Source organism: Mauremys reevesii, linkage group 12 (assembly GCF_016161935.1).
Source record: "Mauremys reevesii isolate NIE-2019 linkage group 12, ASM1616193v1, whole genome shotgun sequence".
Taxonomy (NCBI): Eukaryota; Metazoa; Chordata; order Testudines; family Geoemydidae; genus Mauremys; species Mauremys reevesii.
This window is the reverse complement of record NC_052634.1, coordinates 48,202,170-48,229,212: the sequence shown is the minus strand read 5'-3', so window position 1 is coordinate 48,229,212 and position 27,043 is coordinate 48,202,170. Positions and strand designations below refer to the sequence as shown.

Sequence of the window (27,043 nt, the reverse complement as noted above, 5' to 3'; positions counted from 1 at the left end):
ACACACTCACCCGGACCTAAAGTTACACGTTTCCTGGAGCTCCATGAGTTCTGTGGTGTTGGAATCTCCCTGCTCGCATTTTAAGTGAACAAAAGATGGGTGCTGGCATTCTGAGACAGTAATGGTGAACCTCAAAATCCTGCCCTGTGGGCCAGACAGTTAAGCAACCAGCACCCACAACCTCTACCATGATAGCATCCTGTCTAGGAACAACTCACTGATCAATAGCTGGGGTGTGAAATCCTCATTTCTGTGTTGTTCTATCACTGTAGTCCCCACTTTCCTATTGCTTGTCTGTATAATCTCTGTCTGGTGCTGTGATTCTTTCTGTCTGCTGTATAATTAAATTGTTGGGTGTAAACCAATTAAGGTGCTGGGCTATAATTGGTTAGATAATCATGTTACACTGTTAGGATTGGTTAGTTACATTTCAGTAAAATGATTGGTTAAGGCATAGCTAAGCAGAACTCCAGTTTTACTATATAGTCTGCAGTCAATCAGGAAGTAAGGGGGGGGGAATGGGATTAGAGGAATTAGAATTATGTTTTGCTAAGGGGAATAGGAACAGCGAAGGGGAACAGGGACACAGGCAAGGCTCTGTGGTGTCAGAGCTGGGAAGGGGGATACTGAGGAAGGAAATTGGAATCATTGCTTGCTGGAAGTTTATCCCAATAAACACTGAATTGTTTGCACCTTTGAGCTTCGTGCATTGCTGCTCTCTGGTCACGCGAGAAGGACCAGGAAATGGGAGGGTGATGGGATAAACCCTCTAACAAGTACGTCTTTCAGGGTGTGAAAAACCCCAGAACCAGTATAATTAAGCTGACCTAAGCCATGGTTAGATAGTGCTAAATGAAAGGAAAGATTGTTCTGTGAATGTAGCTATTACAGGAATGGAAAACCCCTCCCCTCACTGTAGTAACTGTCTTCTCCACAGTGCTAGAGCAGCATTTTAAGTGTAGACAGCCTCAGAGCAAGACCAGATTTGGCTCTGTGGATGCTCAGGCACTAAGACAACAGTAATTACAATATACTAATGGATCTGTAGCTGGCAGGATTTGAATCTGTGTGGAGAGACCCCAGTCAATTTCTAGTCCATTGCATTAACCGAGGGTAGTTGATTATTTTATCAAGAGCCAAATTTCTTGGTCAATCTCTAGACACCAGAGAAAATAATAATAAGTATATAGAAAGATTTTGCAGTCACTATGGGCATAACCATGACGATTGTTCTGTGTTTCACTCTATATATTTGGCACCACTGCCTTTCCCTTTAGTCTTGTAGTTTACCAAGGGTAAAACTAAATATCTCTTCAGATACCAGGGAGTGTTTATGTTCATTCCTGCTAGCTACACAGGGGTTTGATGTAGCTGCTTTCAATCCTCCAGCTCTGCCGGGACAAGTAACATTTCAGGCTGTCACTGAACTGAAGAGGGGAGATCATTTTTTGACAGGTTACGCCTCCTCTTAAAAGTTTTTGTCTGGCTGGCAGTCCTGGTTCCCAAGTCTCTCCTGAGGGAAGAAGGTTTCTGTGCAAAATACTAAAAGTTTTAACAGAGAGGAGGGAAAGGCGATGGCCACATGATGGGGCCAGTATGTACCACAACATGGTTCTTTTATGTGGGATGACTCTCAACACTGACTGATCTCCACTCCCTTGGATTTGAAGAGATGTTTAGTTTTGCACTTGGGAACCTGTAAGGCTGAAGCAATTTTATGGATGGTGACACTAGGACTGAAGGGTTATTTAATGTTGTAGAAATTGTTAAAAACACTGAGCTTAAACTGGAACTGCCTGTTATTAAAGGCTGGTTTCCCCACGTCAGTTCCATAAGCTCTGATATAAAGGCCCTGGATTCTCTCCTGCCTTGGTGGGAACTAGAGGGAATCGTCCCCTGCTGCCCTTGGCTCCAGGCTGGTTTTTCTGGGGAGGGGACGTGGAATTGATTTGTTTGCTGTTGAGAAGGGAGCCAGGCCAGTTCTCAGGGAACGAGAACTCCCAGCATCTTCCCAGCCCAACCCAGGCTGCTGCCCTGTCCCGGCCTCTGTTCCCCTGGGGGCCCTGCATGTTTGACTCTAGAGCAGGCCGGGAGCAGCAGCTGAGGCAGAGGACAGCCTGGGCCGGGCAGATGCTAGGAGCAGAGCACCAGAGGCCTCTACTGGCTCCATCCTCACCAGCAAACAATCAGTCCCCACCCGCACCCCAGGACAGCAGCCTGGCGCCAAGGGCAGTGCCCAGTGGGGGTTTCTCTTTTTCCTCTTCCTGGGGGTGTTTCTAGCAGGGCAGTTGGAACTGAATTGGGAACCAGCTTTTAATAACAGGCAGCTCAAGTTCAGACTAATTTTGTTACAATTTTCTTTATAATGTAAAATAATTCAAAAGTAAACGGGCAGGAATGATTGGAACTCTTTTCTCCCGGGCATAGAAAGAAATGGCTTTTTGGCTTTTCATGGTACGGGAGTCAGGTTCATTCACTGTTCAGAAGCAACGTGCTCAGAAGCCTGTTGTGTTTCATTTCTTAGGTTCTGCTGCCATCATGTGACCATTTGCTTCCCCTCCTTTCTGTCCAAAGCGCAGAGCCCAGTCCCTCCAGGGAGAGAAGGACGTCTTTCTTCTTTCCTTCCTCAACAGCCCCCTTCCTTGGAGAGCCCTTTGCTGGGGTCTGGGTGGGGAACAGCCGTTTCTGAGGATTAATTTCACACCATATTTGGTGTTGATATATAGATTTTACAGCCAGACTAGATCGTTAGGTACCTCTGCTCTGACCTGATTCAGAACAGAGTCCAGAGAAATTTATCCAGTGACTCCTACAACCACCCCAAGATCTTCTGGCTGAACGAGGAGGGTTCATTCAGAAAGTCATTGTGTTTGGATGTAAAGGTGTGAAATGATGGGGAAATTGGCCCCTCTTTCAAGTTTAAATGTTGTAACTTCTACATCTAGACCGGGGTGGCCAACCTGAGCCTGAGAAGGAGCCAGAATTTCCCAATGTAACTGCCAAACTTGCACCTTTGTATGTAACTGCTGAGTCAGTTGTGAACCTTCCCATCATTATCATTATCCCTTCGAAATGATGATGGTGATGGACACTTGGCTCGATATCCCAGTGTGCCCTGGACGTCTACAGGTTGCATTAGCCAATCCAACCATTCGGCACTTGCAGATGGGCACCTCTGTATTGTGCCTGAGTCTTGTACAGCTATGAAAGGCTGATAGATGCCGATATTTTCCCGTCTTTTTAACCAGCACTAATACCCAGCCAGGCCAGGGCTGGGAAGAGAGAGAGCAGCAGGTTTCCCAATTGTTTCCTGCTTGCTTTTTCTTGACTAGCTTCACCTCTGCACCAACTTGCACTTTTCCTGTGTGAGCCTGGCTAGCTCATTTGGCAGAGCATCAGACTTTTAATCTGAGGGTCCAGGGTTCAAGTCCCTGGTCAGGTGATAAATTTCTCACTATGATTGTAAAAATCTGACTTTCTGGAGTCTTCTTTGGTGTTACTCTTTCTCTTCAGGATTTTCCTTTCCTAAGAAGGGCCTTTGTGTGGGGGGGATTGAAGGAACAACTCCTTGACATCCCCTCTGTCCTTGCAGCCTGGAGGAATAAAGGCCTCTGGGCATAGAGCATGTTCCTTCCCTACAGACAAACACACAGAATATCCCTAAGGAATTAGAATCACCCGCTGCCTTCCCCTGTCCTGCTGGATCCCCAAATGAAGATGCTCTTCAGCCCAAACCCATGTCCCCTCTTTTCCCAGTGCCCCTCAGTCCCAACCCTCAGTCCCTCCTATGCTCACTGCTCCTCACTCCCAACCGGAGCCTGCTCCTCTTCACCCTTCTCCTCTGTCCCAACCCACAGCCCCCTCCTATTCCCAGTGCCCCTCAGAACCAACCCACAGGCCCCTCCTCCTCAAGCTGCTCCTCAATCCCAACCCATGGCTCCCTCCTTCCCTCCAGCAGCAGGTGCTTCAGACCCCCTCAGGAAGATTTTCTTGCAAGGTTTCGTGTATGAGTCTGCATGTGGATTTCACAGTATGTTGGAAATAGCTTGGGTTGCTTGCCGAAATGATCACTTGTGGCTGGTGTTGGATTCCCAGTCTCCTTGTTATTGGGGCAGGAGAAACAAAGGGTTGTTATCCTTGATATGTGAATCAAGGACTCAACCCTAGGTGCAAACTAAATGAGCTGCCCACAGATTCTGGCAGCCACAATGAGCATTTGGTGCAAGAGCTCAGACCCATCCCTGTCCCAGAAGGAGGGGGCCATCCGTGTGGGGCTTGGACCACTGACCTATCAGCTCTTAACTCCCAAACTTTCAGGAACTCTATCATCAGTGCCAGTGAGTGTAATTTAAACCATAAGAAAAACCACACTGGACTAGACCAAAGGTCCATCTAGCTCTGTATTTTATCTTCTGACAGTAGCTAATACCAGGTGCTCTAAAAGCATCTCAACAAGGCACCACTGGGAGTTGAACCCAGCATCTCCTGTTTACAAAACAGGTACTTTAACCAGCTAAACCATGGTGCCTGCCTGTGGCTAAAGTAAAGTGTCTGCTCACACCTGACTCCCTGCATCCCCACCTGGGCCCCACAAAGCAGAGCAGCAGGTGAGGTTTTTCTTGCAAGCTGTGTGTGTGTGTGAATCTTTGGCCAGGTCTGCACTACAAAGTTATTTCAGCAGAATTATATTGCTCAGGTGTGTGAAAAACACACTATACTCCCTCGGTTGGCACTGCAATGCCACATCTGGTGACAAAACTGCCCTGTTTTGGTGACCAAATAAAACCACTTCGATGACCTTTTTGCAGCAAACTTAAAGTGGCAGAGTGTCAGTGTAGACGCTGCTGTTCATTATATCACCATAACTGGCCTCTGCCAGTATCCCACAATGCCCGCCGTGAACTCGCCTGCCCTGCATTCCTGCTACAGAGCCATGGGCCCCTCCCCTTTCATCGCTCTGGGAAGTTCTGACAGCTGAGCCTGCTGCTCTGCTCCGGCAGCCAGGAGCAAATCACTGCCATGGATGCTGCTCTCTCCCGCACTGCGAACACAGAGCAGGGTGGCGGGAACTTCCTTACATTGGGGGGGGGGCACTGGCATCCGAACTGTGACACCCCCAGGACACCCCTTCCCTAGAGGAGGCTCTTACCTTCTAAACAGGGACGGCTGTTTTCTAGTAAAATCACTAAAAGGGAAGGAGAAAACTCGGAAGAGGTTCCTCCTGGCGCTCACGTCCGTGAACCCGAATACTCTCTGTCCTCAAAGAGAGACCTGGAGAAGGAGAGTTGCTGAAGCAAAGCCACAGGGGTCTCTGAGGTTTCCCTGGCCTCTCACCCCTGTCCTGCCTGGCTGATGTCAGCATCTCTCTGTGAGGTCACCACCTCCCCACCGCCTTGGACCAATAGGCTGAGGTCCTGCAAAAGGCCTTTGTGATGTCACTGCCTGTCACGGACTCACAGATCGTGCCCACTCTTGGCCCTGTGCGGTCCATGGGGGGTGCCCCTTTCAGTGCGACAGCCCTTCTCGGGGGTCCACTCTCTCTCAGGGTCAGGCCCCTCCACCTCCTGGAGCCGCACCTCTCTGAGCCTTAGCACGTCTGCCTCTCGCCGTGGGCCCCCTCAGGGAGTCCACGCGCTCTGGACCCCCTGGGCCTCCTCACCCCCGAAGGGGTTGATGCAACCCTGTTCTCTAGACCGGAGTGACTCTCAGCCAGCATAAAACAGGAGGGTTTATTGAGAGTTGAACACAGCACAGGAAACTCTCAGGGCCTCAGGCCTGGCCTCCCTCAGCCCAGCACATCCCAGTCCCCCTGCAGCCAGGTGGGCTCTGCCTGCTTCCCCTCGCCAGCCCCAGGCCCCCTGCCCCAGCTGGGCCTCCGATATCCCCGGCCCCAGGCCCCGCCTCTGTCCATTGTCTTTTCTCCAGGTAAACAGGGTTGCCTGGGCCTCCTCCCCTCTCCGCCCCCCTCTGGCTGGAACAGGTTGGTCACGGGGTCCTCTCCCCGCAGCCCATTGTCCTCTCACTGGCCAGAACTGGCTGTGACTCCTGAGCTGGGTCTCCGGGTCACCAGGTCACCAGTCACTGGGGTCTCCATCCTCCAGGCCATCAGCCAGGGTCCCAAGTCCCTCTCCGGTCCTCTGTAGCAACAAACTCCCTCTCCCCTCACCTCGTTAAACCAGTAACACCTGGGGACACTGAGTCCCGCTCCCTGTGCATGCAAACCACTGGAAAACACAGAAAACCCTAAGAAAATCCCCCACTTCGTCACAGAGCCCAGCACCTCTCCTCCTCTGGGCACCTAGAGCAGAGGCGGCTGGTGCTGACGGCTCCAAGGGAAGGCTTAAAAGCCACAGAGCAGCCGAGGGCAGGGCCAGAGGAGGGCAGGACCATGCCTAGGTGTGGCCTTCAGACAGGCACAAAAACACCCAGCCAGGCTGCTTCCTGCTATGCCAAACCCCACTGAAGGCCACCCGCAGACCAGCATGTGGGGAGGCAGCTGATGCTCTGTGGCCAACATCAGAAGATGGTAGGAAAGCAGGGCCAGCCCCCCTGGTGGCGCCTCTTACCGTTCCCACTCTCCATGCTCACTTTGGCAGTGGGGCAGGAGATTTTTCCCCAGCTGGCGAGAAGCAGAGAAACACCCAGGCTCCGAAGACGCTATGTAGCAAGTACCCTCCAGCACAGGGACAGGCGCACACTTGGAAGAGGGAAACTGCTCCACACGCTAGCCCGGGCAGCCGCCCATTTTCTCTGGCAAGTCAGGAAGGGCAAAGGCGAGACTGGAAGCACCTGGGGCTCATGCCCCAGCCTTTGTGATACCCAACCCCCAACTCCTTCCTGGGGCTCTAGCTGAAGCCAGAGCATTGGCCTGAGCGGCCAAGAAGAGGTTCCAGCCCTGAAGGGAGCAGGACTTTCAGCACAAAGGTAAAACTGCACAAGCACAACCACGAAGGGACTCAAACCCTCAATCGCCTGATCCGAAGTCAGACGCCTTATCCATTAGGCGACATGGTCACACAGAAAAAGGCCCTCCAGGCACTTCTTTGGAAAAGGCAGACACTGACGCATCCAACGAAGTGGGAGTTCACCCACGAAAGCTCATGCTCCAATACGTCTGTTAGTCTATAAGGTGCCACACGACTCTTTGCTGCTTTTGCAGACACTGTGTTTCTCAGGTCAGCTACTGAGGGGGGCCGAGACTCTCTGGGCACAAGAAGTCGAGTTCCCAGTGAGATGTGAGACTTAATTCTCTGGAGCCAGGTGCAGGGCTTTGGCAGGGTGTCATAAAATTCACCCAAGCCCCAGCTGCTTAGATCTAGAAGCCTCCTCTCCCATCCCCTGTGGCGGGTGGGTTGGTGGAGTGCTGGGGAGGGCATTGCCTTCCCATGTGGCTTCCTGCCTCCCTGTGCAGCCTGCAGCGCCTCACTGGGGTAGGGGATGGGGGTTCCCCGTCCCCAGCGTGGGGCAGGAGTGAAGGGGCTGCAGGGTGGTGGCTGGGGGGGGGACAGGGCGGGCACGTTGGCACAAAATACACCCCAGCCCCAGCTGCTCCGGGAGGTCTATGAACCCCTCCCCATCTCCCTGTGGTGGGAGGGGCACTGCCTTCACATGTGGCTTCCTGCCTCCCTGACCCCTGCTGCAGCCTGCTGCCCCTCACCACAGCCTCACTGGGGGACGGTGGGAGGGGATGGGGCTGCCCCCCCTTCCCCAGTGTTGGGCAGGAGGGGGGGCTGGGGCTGGGGTGGGGGCAGGGGGGGAATCATAGGGTCAAACACTCACGGAAGCCCCAGCAGCTGCTAAGGTGAGTGATGTCTGTCTCCTGGCCGGAAGTCCTTCGCGTCTCCTCCAGGTAGGGGCAGGGGAGGAGGGCTGCCAAGCACGGCACGGACCCCTCCACTCCCCTCCCCCTCCTGAGGTACTACAGCAGCTTGCACTGCTATTATGTTGTAGCCCTTAGGCGGTGGCAGCAGCAGCAGCAGCAAGGGAGAGAGACGCGCGCTGCGCACTCTTCACGTTCAGGCAGGGAAGCTCCAGGGCGGGGAGTGGGGGGAAGCTCCAGCCCTGGCGGCGGCGGCGGCGGGGGGGGGGAAATGAGAGGCGGGGGGGGGCGCTCCAAGCAGGGGAGAAACCTAGCTCCAAATATTGGTGGAGCAGAACCCCTGACTGTGCATATTCCTGGGGCTTTAGCCCCAGGAGCCCATATAAGTTGGTGCCCATGGCCTCCACGAGTGCTGCACTCTGACCAGCTGAACCAGGCAAGCCACGGGAAGCTTCTCAAGGTCTTCCCCTGGTGTGGGCTTGGATGCGAAAAGCACCTGGCCGTTAATCAGCTGTTGCAAGAAGTGTGCAGAGTAGGAGTAGCGATGGGGCTGTAGCTTTCCACAGCATCTCAATTTGGGCAGCTTTCCATTCCCCTTTTCTGTGTAATGTCCCTCCCACGGGTTTCACTTGCGGAGCTGTACGACTCTGGCATGGTGGCCATTTAGAAATCTTTTCCTGGCTTTTCTTTTTCGCCTGGCCCCAGCGTTAGGACTGTTTGGGTGTTTCAGTGTGTGTGTTTTCCCATTTGGAGGCATTTGGAAGTTTGGAAGGGGAGCCGAAAGAGGAGTCTTTTTCACAAGCAAGTTGGCTTTCAGCACAGGTAGGGCCCTTGGCCGTAAAGCTTAGCTCCGTCAGTGCGTCTGCATGGGGTTCCTCCAGTGCCTCAAGAGCCCGTGCTAAACTCTCGGTGTGGGCGTTTGGCTTCCGCCACTCAGAGTGCCGTGCCTGCGTCTTCCCAGGGCCGGCTCCCGTGAGGCGCGCATAACTTGGGAGGAAAGGGGTAGAAGAGAAAGCAAGTGAAGCTGACTTCGAGTGGTGGTGCCCCTGGGCGGAGTGGTCCTCCTGCTCCTTCCTGTCAGAGGGGTGGGCTCGAGTGTGGGCTTGGGGGGTCTGGCTGTGGGCGGTGGGAGGATGGTGTCCAGGGAAGTCCCAAAGGTCACCCTGCGCCGGCGGAGTGTGAAGCCTCTCGCCTAGGTTGGGGTGCCGAGTGTTAAGCCTTCCTCTGTGGCTTGGGCTGGGGAGCGTGATCCGGCGTCGGGTCCATTTGGGTGGAGCTGGCGGCCGGCAAGAATTCGGGCCATCAGGTCAACCCTCTGTGGACAATGGGGGCGAGCCGGCAGGCCTGTGATTTTGGCTTCGCTGGGCGGGCAGCTCAAGCCTGGCCTCCTATGAGCCTGGAAGGCAGCTGGCCGGGCTCACCCGTCTCCTCCCCGGGCCCAAGTTCCTTTCAGGCAGCAGGTGGAGCGAGGAGCCCAGGGAGGGGAGACCAAGGAGGTGTCCGGAGCCTCGTCCTGCCCGGTGCCCAGCAGGGCTCTTGCCCGCTCCCGGCCCACCTGGTTTTGGCCTCTGCCACCCCTAGCAGTCAGCCAAAAGAGCAGAAGCCACCCTCTCCCTCCCGCAGTGGCCAGCATGGGGCTTGAACCCATGACCTTGGTGTTATTAGCACCATGCTCTAACTAGCTGAGCTAGCCGGCCTACGGGAAGCCCTCCCTTGCCTGATCCTTTTCGAAGGAGTCACCGGCTGGCGCGGGGAACGATGTGGCCTCCGTTATCGAATGGATGGATCAAGACGCCATTGGCCAAGGTAGGGGAATTAGCTCAAGTGGTAGAGCGCTCGCTTCGCATGCGAGAGGCAGCGGGATCAATGCCCGCATTCTCCAGCGGCAAGGCAGCCGCAGGACCTTCTCTCACCCTTCTTTTAAAAGCCATGGTCAGTCAGCCGGCTCAGCTCCTCCAGTGGCCTCCATCCCTCTCCCCACTTGGCCTCCCAAAAAGCCAGCCCTTGCGGAGCACAAAGCTCTTCCTCCCCGGCCCTTCTCCCCCTTGCGCTGACTGGGAGGCTGGAGACAGCTGGGGGAAGTTAGCTCAAATGGAAGAGCATGGGAGAAGTAGTCAGACCCATAGACACATTCTCCAGCCTGCTTTGCTCTGCTGGGCTGGGCTCTAGTGGGGGACCTGCACCTTTCTTTCTGAGCTCTCACTGGAGCACAATCCCTTTCCTCCTCCCTCCCTGCTAGTCTACGCCAAGCTCATTGGCCGGGAGGGAGAGCCACTCAAATACAGAATTACTCACATCCCAGGGGTCCATGAAGGGAATGAGGAGATGGGCGGGGTGGCACGCGATACCAGCTCAGCTGAGACCGTGAGACCTCGCAGCCTCCTGATCTCAGGCAGCATGGCAGCCGTGGAACAGAGCAGAGCACGCAGACAGCTTGGAGACAGCCAAAGCGGGGAAGGGCTGCGTTGGTCTGGAAGAGGGAGTCGGTGGCTGTCTATCCTGGCGGAGGCAGGGTCGTTTTGCTGTATGCTGGGCCAGGGGCCAGGGAGCCTGCTAGAGTTGCTGAGCTGGGCCTGCTCCTGGCTTTGCTTGGGTTAGAGGAAAGTGGTGAAGATAGGAACGGCCCTCCTGGGTGAGAGCGATGGTCCATCTAGGCCACTATCACGTCTTCTGACAGAAACCGATGCCAGGCGCTTCAGAGGCAATGGCCAGAGCAGGCAATCGTCAAGTGATCTATCCCTGCGTTGTCTTCTGAAGTTTGGTGCTTGTATCAGGGGCTAACTCTCAGCCCAGACACACTCCAGGGAGGGAGCGTTGGTGTTTGTGCCGAGGAGCGTGGCTGGGACTCGGACCCCCTTCCCCAGCTCTGGGTAGCGCCCCCCCTCCCCATTTCAGGCTGTGTTCTGCTTAAGGCCACAGAGCCCTTGCCTTTTTTTGCCCGGTGCCTGAGAGTCAGGCCAGCTGCGGGGAATTAGCTCAAGCGGCAGAGCGCTCGCTTTGCATGCGAGAGGTAGTGGGGGATGCCGCCCGCATTCTCCGAGCCTGTCGACTAAGGGCTCCTGATGAGCGTGGTGGACAGGAGAGCCGGCCATCTGAATTTTGGCCTTGCTGCCCGTAGCGGTCAGGCCGAAAAATCAAAAGCCATCCTCCCCAGGCCCACAGCCACCCAGGGGCTCCTCTGCACCAGGGCCGGCTTTAGGAAGTGCGGGGCTTGTACTCACCGGGTGGTGCTCCGAGTCTTCGGCGGCAGGTCCTTCGCTCACTCCAGGTCTTTGGCGGCACTGAAGGACTCGCCGCCGAAGTGCCGCCGAAGACCCAGAGCGCCGCCAGGTGAGTAAAATTTAAAAAGGCGCCTCTAGCCAGGGAAGGGATTCTCACTGGACGTGGGGCCCTCTTAGGTGCGGGGCCTGATTCGGAGGAATTGGTGGAATAGGCCTAAAGCCGGCCCTGCTCTGCACCATCTTGCCTGAGTGAGTGGAAGTGGAGCCTGGAACTGAGCTGAGGTGCTGAGGGTTATTTGCTCTGCACGCTTCACACGGAGGTAAAAACACGGGGCACAGATCTTTGAGCACAACCCTTGTCCTGAGGAATGGAGGGGGCTGCACAAAGAGAGACCGGCTCTCCCTGGCGGGGCTGCAGCGGCTCTTCACAGGGTCAGTGCCACTGGCAATTCGTACCAGAGTTTTGAATGCCTCCTTTTCTGGCCTGGTTCCCCTCTCTTTAGGGAGACTGACGGCCCCAAACTTCCCAGAAACCATCATAGCGAGGCCAACCTGAGCACAGACACCTGCTCAGCACCCCGGGGTGCAGCCCTGAACTCCGGCAATCAGCTACGCTCAGCTGCCCACCCAACAAGCATTACACGCAGGAGCCTTCGTGCCCCGCGTGTTCAGGTCCCTCCCAGCGCCAGCTTCAAACTCCGCTGCTCAGTTCTAAGCATTGGCCACACGGGGGCAGCCTGGAGCTCATCCAACGCCTCCCGTTGCTGGTTGCGTTTCCCGCTCCTCGTGGCAGGTTCACACCCCGCAGGCAGATCTCTGAATCGGAGCCGAACCGTTCCCCAAATCCAGCGCTTTAGCAGCAGCTTTGCTAGGAAAGCGCTGACGTCCCCAAGTAAAGTAAGAGCCAGAGCGCGGTGTCCAGGATCTTCTATTGGGCCCCTCACCGTGGTGTCTGTCAGGCGCAAGGAGGAACCAGGGAAATGTTTTCATGGTGTTTAAGGGCAGAAGGGGCCATTAGCTCAGCTAGTCTGATCCCCGAATAACACAGAATTACACCATGACACACACTGATCCCACAGACCTTAGATAGATCAAAGCGTTTCAGCCTCAGGAAGGAGGCTAAACTGGGTGCCAGAGGCAGCGAACAAGGGCCCCCAAGGCAATGGCAGGGAGCTGACGAGGTGAAATATGCCCAGATGATCCCAGCAGGCGACCCACCCCCATGCCACAGAGGTGGGAGTCCCTGTCCCTCCTGCCCTTAAGAATCTCTGGTGGTAAGTGGGTCCCCCCAGTTCCCCAGATAAGAATCCTCCATGTGGTTTCCCTGGCTTCACCTCCAGATAAGAACATTGTGTGGAGGGAGTGGGAGGAAGGTTGTATGGCAGATATGTAAAGGGGGACTGTGTCTCCCTGTCTGGCCCAGGCTCCTGGGAGGAAGTGATCTCAGTGTGTCTGGCTGTCTCCATTCGTCCCACCCATAAGAATCCCTGGTGTGTGGGTGCACCCTAGACCATTAAGGATCTCTGGTGGGTGGGTGTCTCTCTCCCCCTAGTCAGGATCTCTGGGGCGTGCCTGTATAAAAAGAGACTTTGACTCACCCAGGCTGGGCTGCCATCATAGAAGAGACCAGGTCCTTCTGTGGAGGTTTTGCTTTCCTCCAAGGACGTGATCTCAGTGTGTGTGGGTGTCCCTGTCCCTTCAACCCTTAACAATCCCTGGTGCGTGGGTGTGCTGGGCCCCATTACAATCCCCTCTGTCTTACCCCCCATGAGGGATCCGGTGGCTGTGGGTGTTCTCCACGCTACCGGGGGTGTCTGGTGCCCCTGTCCCTCCTGGTTAATGGAGTGTGTGGGTGTCCCCCCGCCCGTTAAGGATCCATGTTGTGTGGATGCCCCCGTTCTTCTCATTAAGAATGGTGCAATGGAGCATATGGGTGTGTCCCCCACCCCATGAACTAGCTCCCATGTGTGGTTCCCCTGCCCCCATCCAGGCTCTGTGGTGTGTGGGTGTCGCTGTTCCCCTTTTCAAGATCCGTGTGCAGGGGGGCGTCCCTCCCCCCAAGTCAGAATCCCCAGCGTGTGGGTGCTCCCATCCCCCCCTCCAGGCTCTGCGGGGGGTGTCTGTATAAAAAGAGACCGTGTCTCACCCAGGCTACGCTGCAGGGGCTATTCACAGGTGCGATCCCACTACTGATCAGCAGGGGAGTTTTGACCTGCTCCGTTTCTGACCTGGGCCGGTTCACCCCTCCTTAGGCAACCTGGGGACCCCAAGCTTCCCTGGGATCACCATATTGATGCTGAACTTAGTACAGACACCTGATCGGCACAGCCCCCTGCAGCCCAGAACTCCTGAGCTCAAGCGATCCGCCAGCCTCAGCCTCCCCAAGAGCTGGGATCACAGGCACCAGCCACAGAGCCCGGCTTGTTTTGCAGCTTGGCAGCTAGAGCTTTAAACTCTGCTTGTGAGCTCTGTGCCTTGGCCAGACGGGGACAGACTGGAACTGGGAAATGCTCTTGCTTCCCCCGCCCCCGTCTCATGTCAGGGTGCAGCCGCCGCTGTCCTGCCATGTAAGATCCCGGATGTTTCGGTGCCCACTTCCCCCACCCAGGTGTCCGGGTACCTCTGCCCCCCATACAGAATCCTGGGTGTGTGGGTGTCTGTCCCTCTGCAGAGGATCCCGGAGTGTGGATGCCCTTGTCCCCCCCTACAAGATCCTGGGTGTGTGGGTGCCACTCTCCCCCCCTAGAAGATCTCTGGTGGGTGGGTGCCCCTGTTCGCCCTTACAGCATCCCTGGTGCACGGGGGCCTCCCTCCGTCCCAACTCAGGGGCCCCAGGGTGTGAGTGCTCCCATCCCCCGATACAGGCTGTGGGGGGAGGGGTATAACTGGGTCTCCCTGTCCTGCCCATGCGGTGCTACAGCAGCTGTTCACAGGGGCAGCAACCCCACTGTCAACCTGCAGCTTTAACCTGCTCCTGGGGTGACCCATGCGGGTCGGGAGTGAGGGGCACCAGCAGAGCTGAGAGTCTGGAGGTCAGGACTGGGATAGCAGGGGCTGCGGGTCGGGAGTGAGGGGCACCGTCAGAGCTGGTTGACGCCTAAGGGGCTGCGGGTCGGGAGTGAGGGGCACCAGCAGCGCAGTAACTGGGGAGCTCAGCGAGGAATCGAGGGGGCTGTGGGTCGGGAGTGAGGAGCACCAGCAGAGCTGTGAGTCTGGAGGTCAGGACTGGGATAGTAGGGGCTGCGGGTCGGGAGTGAGGGGCACTGGCAGTGCAGTAATTGGGGAGCTCAGCGGGAAATCCAGGGGGCTGCGGGTCGGGAGTGAGGGGCACCCACAGAGCTGTGAGTCTGGAGGTCGGCACTGGGAAAGCAGGTGCTGCGGGTCGGGAGTGAGGGGCACCAGCAGAGCTGTGGGTGTGGAGATCAGGACTGGGATAGGAGGGGCTGCGGGTCGGGAGTGAGGGGCACCGGTAGCACAGTGACTGGGGAGCTCCGCGGGAAGCCCAGTCGCTGCAGGTCGGGAGTGAGGGGCACCAGCAGAGCTGGGGGGAACCAAGGGGCTGCGGGTCGGGAGTGAGGGGCACCAGCAGAGCTGTGGGTCTGGAGGTCAGCACTGGGATACTATCCAGCCTAATGGTAAGTGATGCCCAGCTGAGCCCATGGCCAGTACGTCCTGCTCCACCCACGGCCGGGCTGGGAGTCAGGACTCCTGGTTCTTCTCCCCAGCTGTGGGAGGGCAGTGCAGGCTAGTGGTTAGAGTGGGGGTTGGGAGCCAGGGTATCCGGGTCCCACTGCTAGCTCTGGGAAGGGAGTGGGGGCCAGTCTTGTGCACCCCCTGGCTTGAAGTGGTTTCCATCCTGTGCAGGGTTTACAGTTTTGTTCACTGGCTCTCAGCACCTCCCACTATACAAATTGTCCCAGTGCCGCTGGGTCTAATGGTTAGAGCCGGGGAGGCCGGGAGCCAGGCAGGGGCGGTGGGTATAAGGGGCCTGGGGAGGCACCTGGCCCGTGCTCCACCCAGAGGCCCTGCTCCCACGCGTCCTCTCTCCCGCAAGGCCCCATCCTCACTTCGCCTCTTCCCAGCTCCATCCGGCCACATGGGGCCGTGGGGAGAGGCCGGGGTGCAAACGGCAGAGAGGCAGGCGGGGGGCCTTGGGGTGGGGCGAAGAGGCACAAGTGGCAGGGCCTCGGGAAGAGACGTGAGAGGTGGGCGGGGGTCAGGGAGTGGAACAAAGGGGTCCTGAGGGGGCGTGTGGGCGGGGCTGAAGGGGCGTGTGGGCGGGGCTGAAGGGGAGTGTGGGCGGGGTGGAGGGCGCGTGTGGTCGGGGGTATGACAGGACGAGCCTGAGTGGCAGCACGCCTTTGGGCAGGGACACAGTCACGGCCCGCCCAGCCTCACAAAGTGGAGGAGTCCCGAGCTGCCCAGGGAGCCAGGACTCCTGGGTTCTATTCCTGGCTCTCCCCAGACTCCCAATCTGAGCTGGTGCAGCCCATCTCGCCCTCCCTGGTGCCTCAGTTTCCCCCGTGTGAGACGGGTCCCAGTGTGAACGGCTGCAGCGCCGTGGAGAATCTCGTGCCTTCTCCTGGCGGCTCCTTGGGAGCCCTGGGGAAGCAGCCAACTGCTGCAGCCCTTGGCTCCCGTCTGGGCAGCCCGGGGTGGGGGTGGGATCTGGGCAATGGGAAGAAGGAATCCCCCCTTCCCCCACCCCGGGGACATGGGGAGGCTGGTGCTGGGCAGGAGTCCTGCAGCCCTCGCAGGAGAAGGGCAGGTTCCCGGCTTGGCTGTTGTTGGGGGGGGGGTGGGGGGCACTGCTGGACTGGGGCTCCACCCTGCGGGGGTGGAGAAGCCCTGTCCCACCCCAGACAAGGGAGGGCCTCTCAGCCCTGCGGCTCGTCTCTCTTTCACCAGGATCGGCCCAGCACCTGGCCTGGCCCAGACCCCTTCCTCAGCGCCAGCAGCTGCCCATTGTGGGAGTGGAGCGGCCGGGGGGGGGGTCAAGCCCCCCGGGAGCAGGGCTGGGGCACTGGGGGCAGAGGCTGCAATGGGGAGGTGGGTTGGAGAGATGTCGGGGGTGAAGCTGGGACTCAGGGGAATGGGGCAGGCTGCAGGAGGAAGTGTGGGGGCCACCGGAGGAGCTGGGGCTGGGAAGCTGCAGGGGACACAGCCGGGGGGTAGGGGTGACACCGCTGGGGGGGCTGCTCAAGCGGCAGTGGGCTGGGGGGCAGGGCAGGGAGCTCGGACAGGGGTGGGGTCAGCTATTGAGGGTCTCCTGTGAATGGCACCAGACTGCAGGAACCCACGGGCGGCAGCCCCTGCTGGGGGGTCTGGTCAGTGCAACCCCCCCCCGCTGCACCCGGCTGGGGGGAGTCGTCACTGCTGCCCCCCCCGAGGCACCCTGCTGGGGGCTCTGGTCACTGCAGCCCCGATGCACACTGCTGGGAGCGGGTAACTGCAGCCCCAGATGCAAACTGCTGGGGCTCTGGTCACTGCAGTCCCCCCCTGCACCCTGCTGGGGTCTGGTCACTGCAGCCCCGATGCACCCTGCTGGGGCTCTGGTCACTGCAGCCCCCGATGCACACTGCTGGGGGCTCTCTGGTCACTGCAGCCCCGATGCACCCTGCTGGGGCTCTGGTCACTGCAGCCCCCCTCGATGCACCCTGCTGGGGCTCTGGTCACTGCAGCCCCGATGCACCCTGCTGGGGGCTCTGGTCACTGCAGCCCCCCCCGATGCACCCTGCTGGGGCTCTGGTCACTGCAGACCCCCGATGCACCCTGCTGGGGCTCTGGTCACTACAGACCCCGATGCACCCTGCTGGGGCTCTGGTCACTGCAGACCCCGATGCAACCTGCTGGGGCTCTGGTCACTGCAGCCCCGCGATGCACCCTGCTGGGGCTCTGCTCACTGCAGCCCCCGATGCACACTGCTGGGGCTCTGCTCACTGCAGACCCCGATGCACCCTGCTGGGGCTCTGGTCACTGCAGCTCCGCCCCCGATGCACCCTGCTGGGGCTCTGGTCACTGCAGCCACCCCGATGCACCCTGCTGGGGCTCTGGTCACTGCAGCCCCCGATGCACCCTGCTGGGGTCTGGACACTGCAGCCCCGCTGCACCCTGCTGGGGGCTCTGGACACTGCAGCCCCGATGCACCCTGCTGGGGGCTCTGGTCACTGCAGACCCCGATGCACCCTGCTGGGGCTCTGGTCACTGCAGCCCCCGCGATGCACCCTGCTGGGGCTCTGCTCACTGCAGCCCCGATGCACACTGCTGGGGCTCTGCTCACTGCAGACCCCGATGCACCCTGCTGGGGCTCTGGTCACTGCAGCTCCGCCCCGATGCCCCCTGCTGGGGGATCTGGTCACTGCAGCCACCCCCCATGCACCCTGCTGGGGCTCTGGTCACTGCAGCCCCCGATGCACCCTGCTGGGGCTCTGGACACTGCAGCCCCGCTGCACCCTGCTGGGGCTCTGGACACTGCAGCCCCCGATGCACCCTGCTGGGGCTCTGGTCACTGCAGCCCCGATGCACCCTGCTGGGGCTCTGGTCACTGCAGCCCCGATGCACCCTGCTGGGGCTCTGGTCACTGCAGCCCCTGTTGCACCCTGCTGGGGCTCTGGTCACTGCAGCCCCCTCCGATGCACCCTGCTGGGGCTCTGGTCACTGCAGCCCCGCTGCACCCGCTGGGGCTCTGGTCACTGCAGCCCCGCTGCACCCTGCTGGGGCTCTGCTCACTGCAGCCCCCAACCTCACACTGGAACTGGGCGGGGTGGGGTGGGGAAGGTTTCTTCTCGCGCTCCCATTGGTCAGGGCTCTGCCTCCTCTTCCTATTGGCTGTCTCCGGAGGCGGAGTTTCCGAGAGGGCGTCACGTGGCCTTGAAGCGTTCGCGAGGCGGATCCTGAGCAGCCCAACCCCGAGCTCCCTCCCCACTGCCGCCCCTCCTCCCTGCCCCGCCCCCAACCCCTGAGCTCCCACTCCCCACTGCCGCCCATCCCCTCCCTGCCCTGCCCCCAACCCCTGAGCTCCCCTCCCCACTGCCGCCCATCCCCTCCCTGCCCGCCCCAACCCCTGAGCTCCCCTCCCCACTGCCGCCCATCCCCTCCTGCCCTGCCCCAACTCCCTGAGCTCCTCCCCCCAGTGCCGCCCATCCCCTCCTGCCCCGCCCCAACCCCTGAGCTCCTCCCCAGTGCCGCCCCTCCCCTCCCTGCCCCGCCCCAACCCCTGAGCTCCTCCCCAGTGCCGCCCATCCCCTCTCTCCCCGCCCCCAACCCCTGAGCTCCCTCCCCACTGCCGCCCATCCCCTCCTGCCCCGCCCCAACCCCTGAGCTCCCTCCCCACTGCCGCCCATCCCCTCCCTGCCCCGCCCCCAACCCCCTGAGCTCCTCCCCACTGCCGCCCATCCCCTCCCTGCCCCGCCCCAACACCCCTGAGCTCCCCCTCCCCAGTGCCGCCCATCCTCCCCTGCCCTGCCCCCAAACCCCTGAGCTCCCTCCCCCAGTGCCGCCCATCCCCTCCTGCCCTGCCCCAACCCCCTGAGCTCCCTCCCCAGTGCCGCCCATCCCCTCTCTGCCCTGCCCCCAACACCTCCCTGAGCTCCTCCCCAGTGCCGCCCATCCCCTCTCTGCCCCACCCCAACCCCACCCCGTGGTCCCCTCCCCAGCGCCCATCCCCTCCTGCCCCTGCCCCAAACACCCTGAGCTCCCCTCCCCAGTGCCGCCCATCCCCTCTCTGCCCTGCCCCCAACCCCTGAGCTCCTCCCCAAGTGCCGCCCATCCCCTCTCTGCCCCAGCCCCCAACCCCCTGAGCTCCCCAGCGCCGCCCATCCCCTCTCTGCCCCCGCCCAACACCCCCTGAGCTCCCCTCCCCAGTGCCGCCCATCCCCTCTCTGCCCCTGCCCCAAACACCCCCTGAGCTCCTCGCCCAGTGCCGCCCATCCCCACTCTGCCCCTGCCCCCAACACCCCCAGCTCCCCTCCCACTGCCGCCCATCCCCTCTCTGCCTCCACCCCAAACACCCCTGTGGTCCTCCCCAGCGCCGCCCATCCCCTCTCTGCCCCTGCCCCAACACCCCTGAGCTCCCCAGAGTGCCGCCCATCCCCTCTCTGCTCCTGCCCCCAAACACCCCTGAGCTCCCCTCTCCCCAGTGCCGCCTCCCCTCTCTGCCCCAGCCCCAACCCCTGAGCTCCCCTCCCCAGTGCCGCCCATCCCCTCTCTGCTCCCGCCCCAAACACCTCCCGAGCTCCCTCCCCAGTGCCGCCCATCCCCTCTCTGCCCCCGTCCCCAAACACCCCCTGAGCTCCCCTCCCCAGTGCCGCCCATCCCCTCTTCTGCCCCCACCCCAAACACCCCCTGAGCTCCTCACCCAGCGCCGCCCATCCCCTCTTCTGTCCCTGCCCCAAACACCCCCTGAGCTCCTCCCAGTGCTGCCCATCCCCTCTCTGACCCCACCCCCAAACACCCCCGAGCTCCCCTTCCCCAGTGCCGCCCTCCCCTCTTCTGCCTCCCCAAACACCCCTCCGAGCTCCCCTCCCCAGTGCCGCCCAACCCCCTCTCTGCCCCTGCCCCAACACCCCCTGAGCTCCCTTTCCCAAGTGCCACCCATCCCCTCTTCTGCCCCTGCCCCCAACACCCCGAGATCCTCCCTTCCCCTCTCTGCCCGCCCCCAAACACCCCTGAGCTCCCTTCTCCAGTGCCGCCATCCCCTCTTCTGCCCCTGCCCCCAAACACCCCTGAGCTCCTACTCCCCAGTGCCGCCCATCCCCTCTCTGCCCCAGCCCCAAACACCCCTGAGGCCCCCTCCCAGTGCCGCCCATCCCCTCTGCCCCTGCCCCCTAACACCCCTGAGCTCCCCAGTGCTGCCCATCCCCTCTCTGCCCCACCCCCAACACCCCTGAGCTCCCTCACCCAGTGCCGCCCATCCCCTCTCTGCCCCCACCCCCAAACACACCCCAAGCTCCGCCTCCCCAGTGCTGCCCATCCCCTCTTCTGCCCCAGCCCCAAACACCCCTGAGCTCCTCCCCAGTGCCACCCACCCCTCTTCTTCCCTAACACCTCTCCGAGCTCCTCCCCAGTGCCGCCTAACCCCTCTCTGCCCCTGCCCCCAACACCTCCCCTGAGCTCCCTTTCCCCAAGTGCCTCCCATCCCCTCTTCTGCCCCTGCCCCAACACCCCTGACCTCCCTTTCCCCTCTCTGCCCCCATCCCCAAACACCTCCTGAGCTCCTCCTCCCCAGTGCCGCCCATCCCCTTCTGCCCCGCCCCAACCACCCCGAGCTCCCCTCCCCAGTGCCGCCCATCCCCTCTTCTGCCCCAGCCCCAAACACCCCCGAGGCCCTCCCCAGTGCCGCCCATCCCCTCTGCCCCCGCCCCAAACACCCCGAGCTCCCAATGCTGCCCATCCCCTCTTCTGCCCCTGCTCCAACACCCCTGAGCTCCTCCCCAGTGCCGCCCATCCCCTCTCTACACCCGCCCCAAACACACCCCTGAGCTCCGCCTCCCAGTGCCGCCCATCCCCTCTGTCCCAGCCCCAAACACCCCTGAGGTCCCCTCCCCAGTGCCGCCCATCCCCGCTCTACCCCCGCCCCCAAAAACACCCCTGAGCTCCTCCCCAGTGCCGCCCATCCCCTCTTCTGCCCCAGCCCCAAACACCCCTGAGATCCCCTCCCCAGTGCCGCCCATCCCCTCTCTGCCCCGTGCCCAACCCCTGAGCTCCCTCCCCGATGCCGCCCATCCCCTCTTCTGCCCCCTCCCCAACACCCCCAAGCTCCTCCCCAGTGCCGCCCATCCCCCTCTCTGCCCCCGCCCCAAACACACCCCGACACTGTTCCTGGTTTTGGGAGGGGAACAGGAGAAAGGACAAAAGAAGCAAGAGACAAAGAGAAAGGAGGGAGAGATGGATGGAGGAAAAGGTGAAACAAAAGAACAAACCCTAATGTCCCCAGTGATTTTAAGGGACAAAATCCCAGGTGCGGAATAAAATTCTGCCTCCTTAAGCTCGTGTTTTCCATGCCTAGAATTCAACTGTCACCAGATGGATCAGACTGAACAGGTTTCAAACCTCAAGGAGGCTCTTACCTTCTAAACAGGGACAGCTGTTTTCTAGTAAAATCTCTAAAAGGGAAGGAGAAAACTCGAAAGAGGTTCCTCCTGGCGCTCACATACGTGAACCCGAATACTCTCTCAGTTCTCAAAGAGAGGCCTGGAGAAGGAGACTTGCTGAAGCAAAGCCACAGGGGTCTCTGAGGTTTCCCTGGCCCCTCGCCCCTGTCCTGCCTGGCTGATGTCAGCATCTCTCTGTGAGGTCACCACCTCCCCACCACCTTTGACCAATAGTCTGAGGTCCTGCAAAAGGCCTTTGTGATGTCAGTGCCACACCCCTCCCTTGCTGTGCTAATGTCCTGCCCCTGGCCAGGCACTTTGGAGGTTTGAGCTACTCCCTGTGGATCACCCCACTCAAGGAGCGTTCGTTCTAGGCAGCAAGCCGGCTAGACAGGAAAACATCAGACACTGCTCGCAATGCTACACTCAGTTTTTCAGAAATTAGTCGACTTTATGACCAGAAGAGACCATTAGAGCATCTAATCTGACCCCCCTGCATATCACAGGCCTCCTGTATGACACAAGAGCTACTTTTGGGGCAAACACATTCCAGAAAGGCGTCTAGTCTTCATTAACTGACATCAAGAGATGGAGAATCCACCACTTTCCTTGGTAGCTTGTTCCTGTGGTGAATCATCCTCGGTGTTGAATATTTGTGCCTTAGTTGTAATATGAATTTGTCTCTTTTCACCTTCCAGCCATTGGGTTTTGTTATGCCTTTCTCTGCTAGATTCAAGAGCCCTTTCATACCCAATCTTTTCTCTCCATTAAGGCCCTTCAACACTTCAATGAAGTCACCTTTCAATCTTCTTTTGATAAGCGAAACAGGTTGAGCTCCTTCAAAAGCTCAGTAGAAGGCATTTTTCTTCAGCCCTCAGAACATTTATTGGCTCTTTGGTCATCAGATTCCTGAACTGCAGCTGGATGTGGCTCTTGTTCTTCTGCACAACATAGCTCCTGGAGAAGAGGTATCTGCAAATGTACATTCATATGATAGCTTTGTTTAACTGATGAAAACATAATTTGACACTTTGAGGATTGAAACCGATTTCAGCTGATGGACAGCTTTGCTAGGTTTTTATGCATTTGGACAGCGAAATGTTGAGTGTTTACATTCATATCAAGCACTCCTGTATAGAGGAGCCCCTGAACATAATGGAGAATGGAAATGAAAATGTTTTCCTTTTTTTTTAAAAAAAGAAAGAGGGTTATAAGAGAACACGCAGGTTTGAACTGAGGACTATTTGAACTGCAGTCAAGCACTCTAACACTGAGCAATATCCCCATGACAACAGAACTATGGAATCATGATCTCCAGCACTTTGAAGGACAGACCCTGCTTCATCGAGGTCCTTTGCCATTCCCAGACCACATGAGGTTTTAAAAATGGGGTTTGATTAAACTTCTTAAATGTGGCAAACACCACAGCTTGCACACCCACCGATATAGCTTCTCCCACTGACATAGCTGCCACCTCCTGGGGAAGTGGATTAACTACACCCCCAGGAAAACTCTCTCCCATCAGCATAGAGCAGTGGTTCTCAAGCTGTGGGGCAGGACCCCAAAGTGGGTCATAACCCTGTTTTAATGGGGTTGCCAGGGCTGCCATTAGACTTGTTGGTGCCTGGGGCTGAATCCCTCAAACTCTGGTTTTGCCCTCCCCTAACTGGGGCAGGGCTCAGGCTTTGTCTCCTCTGCCTGTGCTCAGTGTAGAGGGGCTTGGTGCGTCTTTCTAGGGTCAGGTAGTAAGTTGGGGTTTTTTTGGTAGAAAGGGGTTGCAGTTAAAGGAAGTTTGAGAAACCCTGGCATAGAGCCTCTGAATATGTCTAGACTTGGCTCCCTGTGGCAGATCAGACACTGGAAGTACAGCCATGGAGACGCCACACACCAGCCTTGCTTAGCAGGCAAGAATCAAACCTCCACAGACAAATGCCTGTTGCTTTCTAACCCATCTCCCTAAGCCCTCAGCCACCACCACTTAACAAAGGGGCTTTTCTACACGATGGTTCTGGTCTCACTGAGGGGTCATTTCCAATTGTTTGCTCAGACCAGCATTAGGGGAAATGGTGCCCTGGGCAAAGCTTGTACTTTGGCACTTCCCCATTGCCCCTGGACGATCCCCACTCCCCCTTTACTGCTAGCTCCTGTGCTCCCAACCCTTGCACCTCCTTCACCCCTAACTCCTGCCCCCTCCTGTGCCCCCTTTGCCCTTAACTCCCTGGGCCACCAGCCATTGCCCCTCTCCTGCAGCCCCTTCACATGGCTCCAGTGCTGGGGGGCCCGCACTTGTTCTCCCTTTCCCTGGGCTTTGGCATCACTAGCCCCTGCTTAGCGAGTAGGGTTCAGTGGTTCCCAAAAAGTGGGGCATGACTCCTAGGGGGACACAGAGGAACATTCATGGAGTCAATGAAATCAATTGAGCTTCTTCAGTCTCTCGCTGTAGACATTTTCCTTGTTTTTAAAGGCAAAAATCCTGATCTTTCCAACGGGAGCTGCTGCTTCAATGTTCAGTTTGGGGAGGGATCTGGCTGCACTCAGAGATCTGCCCGCGGGTTACAATCTGCGATCTGAAGGGTCGAACGCAAACAGCGTTTAGATGGGACCGTTAGTGCCGCCCCCGTGTGGCCAAAGATCAGAACTGACCAGCAGAGTTTACAGCTGGAGCCTGGGACGCTCCTGAGCAAACTGGGCACGAAGCCTCTTGCGTGGGATCCTCGCTGTGCAGCAGGAGGCGGAGGGAAGCTGGTTGTCAGGGCTCAGGGCAGCTCCCTGCCAGGCTGAGCTGGTGTCTGTGCTAAGTGCGGCATCAATCAGGTGATTCTGGGCAGTTCGGGATCCCCAGGCTCCCACAGGAGGGTGAAGCAGGTCACCCCTGGAGCAGGTTAAAGCTGCAGGCTGACAGTGGGGTTGCTGCCCCTGTGAACAGCTGCTGTAGCACTGCCTGGGCAGGACAGGGAGAGCCAGTTATACCCCGTCCCCAGCCTGTATCGGGGGATGGGAGCACTCACACCCTGGGGACCCACCCACCAGAGATCTACTGGGGGGGAGAGTGGCACCCACACACCCAGGATGTTGTGGTGGGGGACAAGGGCATCCACACTCCGGGATCCTCTGCAGAGGGACGGACACCCACACATCCAGGATTCTGTCTGGGGGGCAGAGGTACCCAGACACCTGGGCGGGGAAAGGGGGCACCGAAACATCCGGGATCTTACCTGGGAGGACAGCGGCGCCTGCAGCTCGACATGAGATGGGGGCGAGGGGAGAAGGAGCATTTCCCAGTTCCAGGCTGTACCCGTCTGGCCAAGGCACAGAGCTCCCAAGCAGAGTTTAAAGCTCCAGCTGCCAGGCCACAAAATAAGATGGGCTCCGTGGCTGGTGCCTGTGATCCCAGCTCCTGGGGAGGCTGAGGCCGGTGGATCGCTTGAGCTCAGGAGTTCTGGGCTGCAGGGGGCTGTGCCGATCGGGTGTCCGCATTAAGTTCAGCATCACTATGGTGATCCCAGGGAAGCTTGGGGTCCCCAGGTTGCCTAAGGAGGGGTGAACCGGCCCAGGTTGGAAATGGAGCAGGTCAAAACTCCTCTGCTGATCAGTAGTGGGATTGCACCTGTGAATAGCCCCTGCAGCGTAGCCTGGGCAAGACAGTGAGACACAGTCGCTTTTTAGACAGCCCCCCCCCGCAGAGCCTGGCTGGGGGGATGGGAGCACCCACACGCTGGGGAATCTGACTTGGGGGGAGGGACACACCCAAGCAACACAGATCTTGAAAAGAGGAACAGCGACACCCACACACCACAGAGCCTGGATGGGGGCAGGGGAACCACACACGGGAGCTAGTTCATGGGGTGGGGGACACACCCATATGCTCCATTGCACCATTCTTAATGAGAAGAACAGGGGCATCCACACAACACGGATCCTTAACGAGCTGGGGGACACCCACACACTCCACTATTAACCAGGAGGGACAGGGGCACCAGACACCCCCAGTAGCATGGAGAACCCCCACATCCACCAGATACCTCATGGGGGGTAAGACAGAGGGGATTGTAATGGGGCCAGTGCACCCACACACCAGGGATTTTTAAGGGTTGAAGGGACAGGGACACCCACACACACTGAGATCACGTCCTTGGAGGGATGCAAACCCTCCACAGAAGGACCTGGTCTGTCCCATGATGGCAGCCCAGCATGGGTGAGTCAAAGTCTCTTTTATTAAAGCCACGCCCAAGAGATCCTGACTAGGGTGAGAGAGAAACCCTCCCACCAGAGGTCCTTAATGGTCTAGGGTGCACCCACACACCAGGGATTCTTATGGGTGGGAGGAATGGAGACAGCCAGACACACTGAGATCACTTCCTCCCAGGAGCCTGGGCCAGACAGGGAGACACAGTCCCCCTTTACATATCTGCCAAACAACCTTCCTCCCACTCCCTCCACACAATGTTATTATCTGGAGGTGAAGCCAGGGAAACCACATGGAGGATTCTTATCTGGGGAACTGGGGGGACCCACTTACCACCAGAGATTCTTAAGGGCAGGAGGAACAGGGACTCCCACCTCTGTAGCATGGGGGTGGGTCACCTGCTGGGATCATCTGGGCATATTTCACCTCGTCACTTCCCTGCCATTGCCTTGGGGGCCCCTTGTTCGCTGCCTCTGGCACCCAGTTTAGCCTCCTTCCTGAGAGCTGAAACGCTTTGATCTATCTAAGGTCTCTGGGATCAATACGTGTCATGGTGTAATTCTGTGTTATTCGGGGGTCAGACTAGCTGAGCTAATGGCCCCTTCTGCCCTTAAACGCCATGAAAACATTTCCCTGGTTTCTCCTTGCGCCTGACAGACACCACGGTGAGGGGCCCAAGAGAAGCTCCTGGACACAGCGCTCTGGCTCTTACTTTACTTGGGGACGTCAGCACTTTCCTAGCAAAGCTGCTGCTAAAGCGCTGGATTTGGGGAACTGTTCGGCTCCGATTCAGAGATCTGCCTGCGGGGTGTGAACCTGCCACGAGGAGCGGGAAACGCAACCAGTAACCAGAGGCATTGGCTGAGCTCCAGGCTGCCCCCGTGTGGCCAAAGCTTAGAACTGAGCAGCGGAGTTTGAAGCTGGCGCTGGGAGGGACCTGAACACGTGGGGCACGAAGGCTCCTGCGTGTAACGCTTGTTGGGTGGGCAGCTGAGTGTAGCTGATTGCGGGAGTTCAGGGCTGAACCCCGGGGTGCTGAGCAGGTGTCTGTGCTCAGGTTGGCCTCACTATGATGGTTTCTGGAAGTTTGGGGCTGCCAGTTCCCTAGAGAGAGGAGCCAGGTCAGCCAAGGAAAGGAGGCTGGCAAAACTCTGGAACTAACTGGCCGTGGGACTGCCCTCTGAAGAGCCACTGTAGCGCTGCAAGGAGAGCCGGTCTCTCTTATGCAGCCCCGCCCCATTCCTCAGGACGAGGGTTGTGCTCAAAGATCTGTGCCCCGTGTTTTACCTCTGTGTGAAGCGCACAGTGCAAATAACCCTCAGCGCATCAGCTCAGTTCCAGGCTCCACTTCCACCGGCTCAGGCAAGATGGTGCAGAGGAGCCCCTGGGTGGCTGTGGGCAAGGGGGAGAAGGGCCAGGGAGGAGGAGCTTAGGCTCCGCAAGGGCTGGATTTTTGGGAGGCCAAGCGGGGAGAGGGATGGAGGCCACTGGAGGAGCTGAGCCAGCTGACTGTCCATGGCTTCTAAAAGAAGGGCAAGAGAAGGTCCCGCAGTTGCCGTGCTGCTGGAGAAAGCAGGCATTGATCCCCGCTGCCTCGCGCATGCAAAGCGAGCGCTCTACCACTTGAGCTAATTCCCCTACCTTGGCAGGTGGCATCTCGATCCATCCATTCGATAACGGAGGCCACATCGTTCCCGGCGCCAGCCAGTGACTCCTTCCAAAAGGG

General features: G+C 58.7%; 3 non-coding genes across 3 annotated transcripts; 1 reads left to right on the top strand and 2 right to left on the bottom strand.

Annotated features, from left to right (window-relative positions):
• Nucleotides 1-4,454: 4,454 nt before the first annotated feature.
• TRNAT-UGU lies at nt 4,455-4,528 on the bottom strand. The gene has a single exon. It is a non-coding gene; the product is annotated as a tRNA-Thr (tRNA).
• Nucleotides 4,529-9,442: 4,914 nt separating this feature from the next.
• TRNAI-AAU lies at nt 9,443-9,516 on the bottom strand. The gene has a single exon. It is a non-coding gene; the product is annotated as a tRNA-Ile (tRNA).
• A 112-nt stretch (nt 9,517-9,628) lies between these two features.
• Nucleotides 9,629-9,701, top strand: TRNAA-CGC. Its single transcript has one exon. It is a non-coding gene; the product is annotated as a tRNA-Ala (tRNA).
• The last annotated feature ends 17,342 nt before the right edge of the window (nt 9,702-27,043 follow it).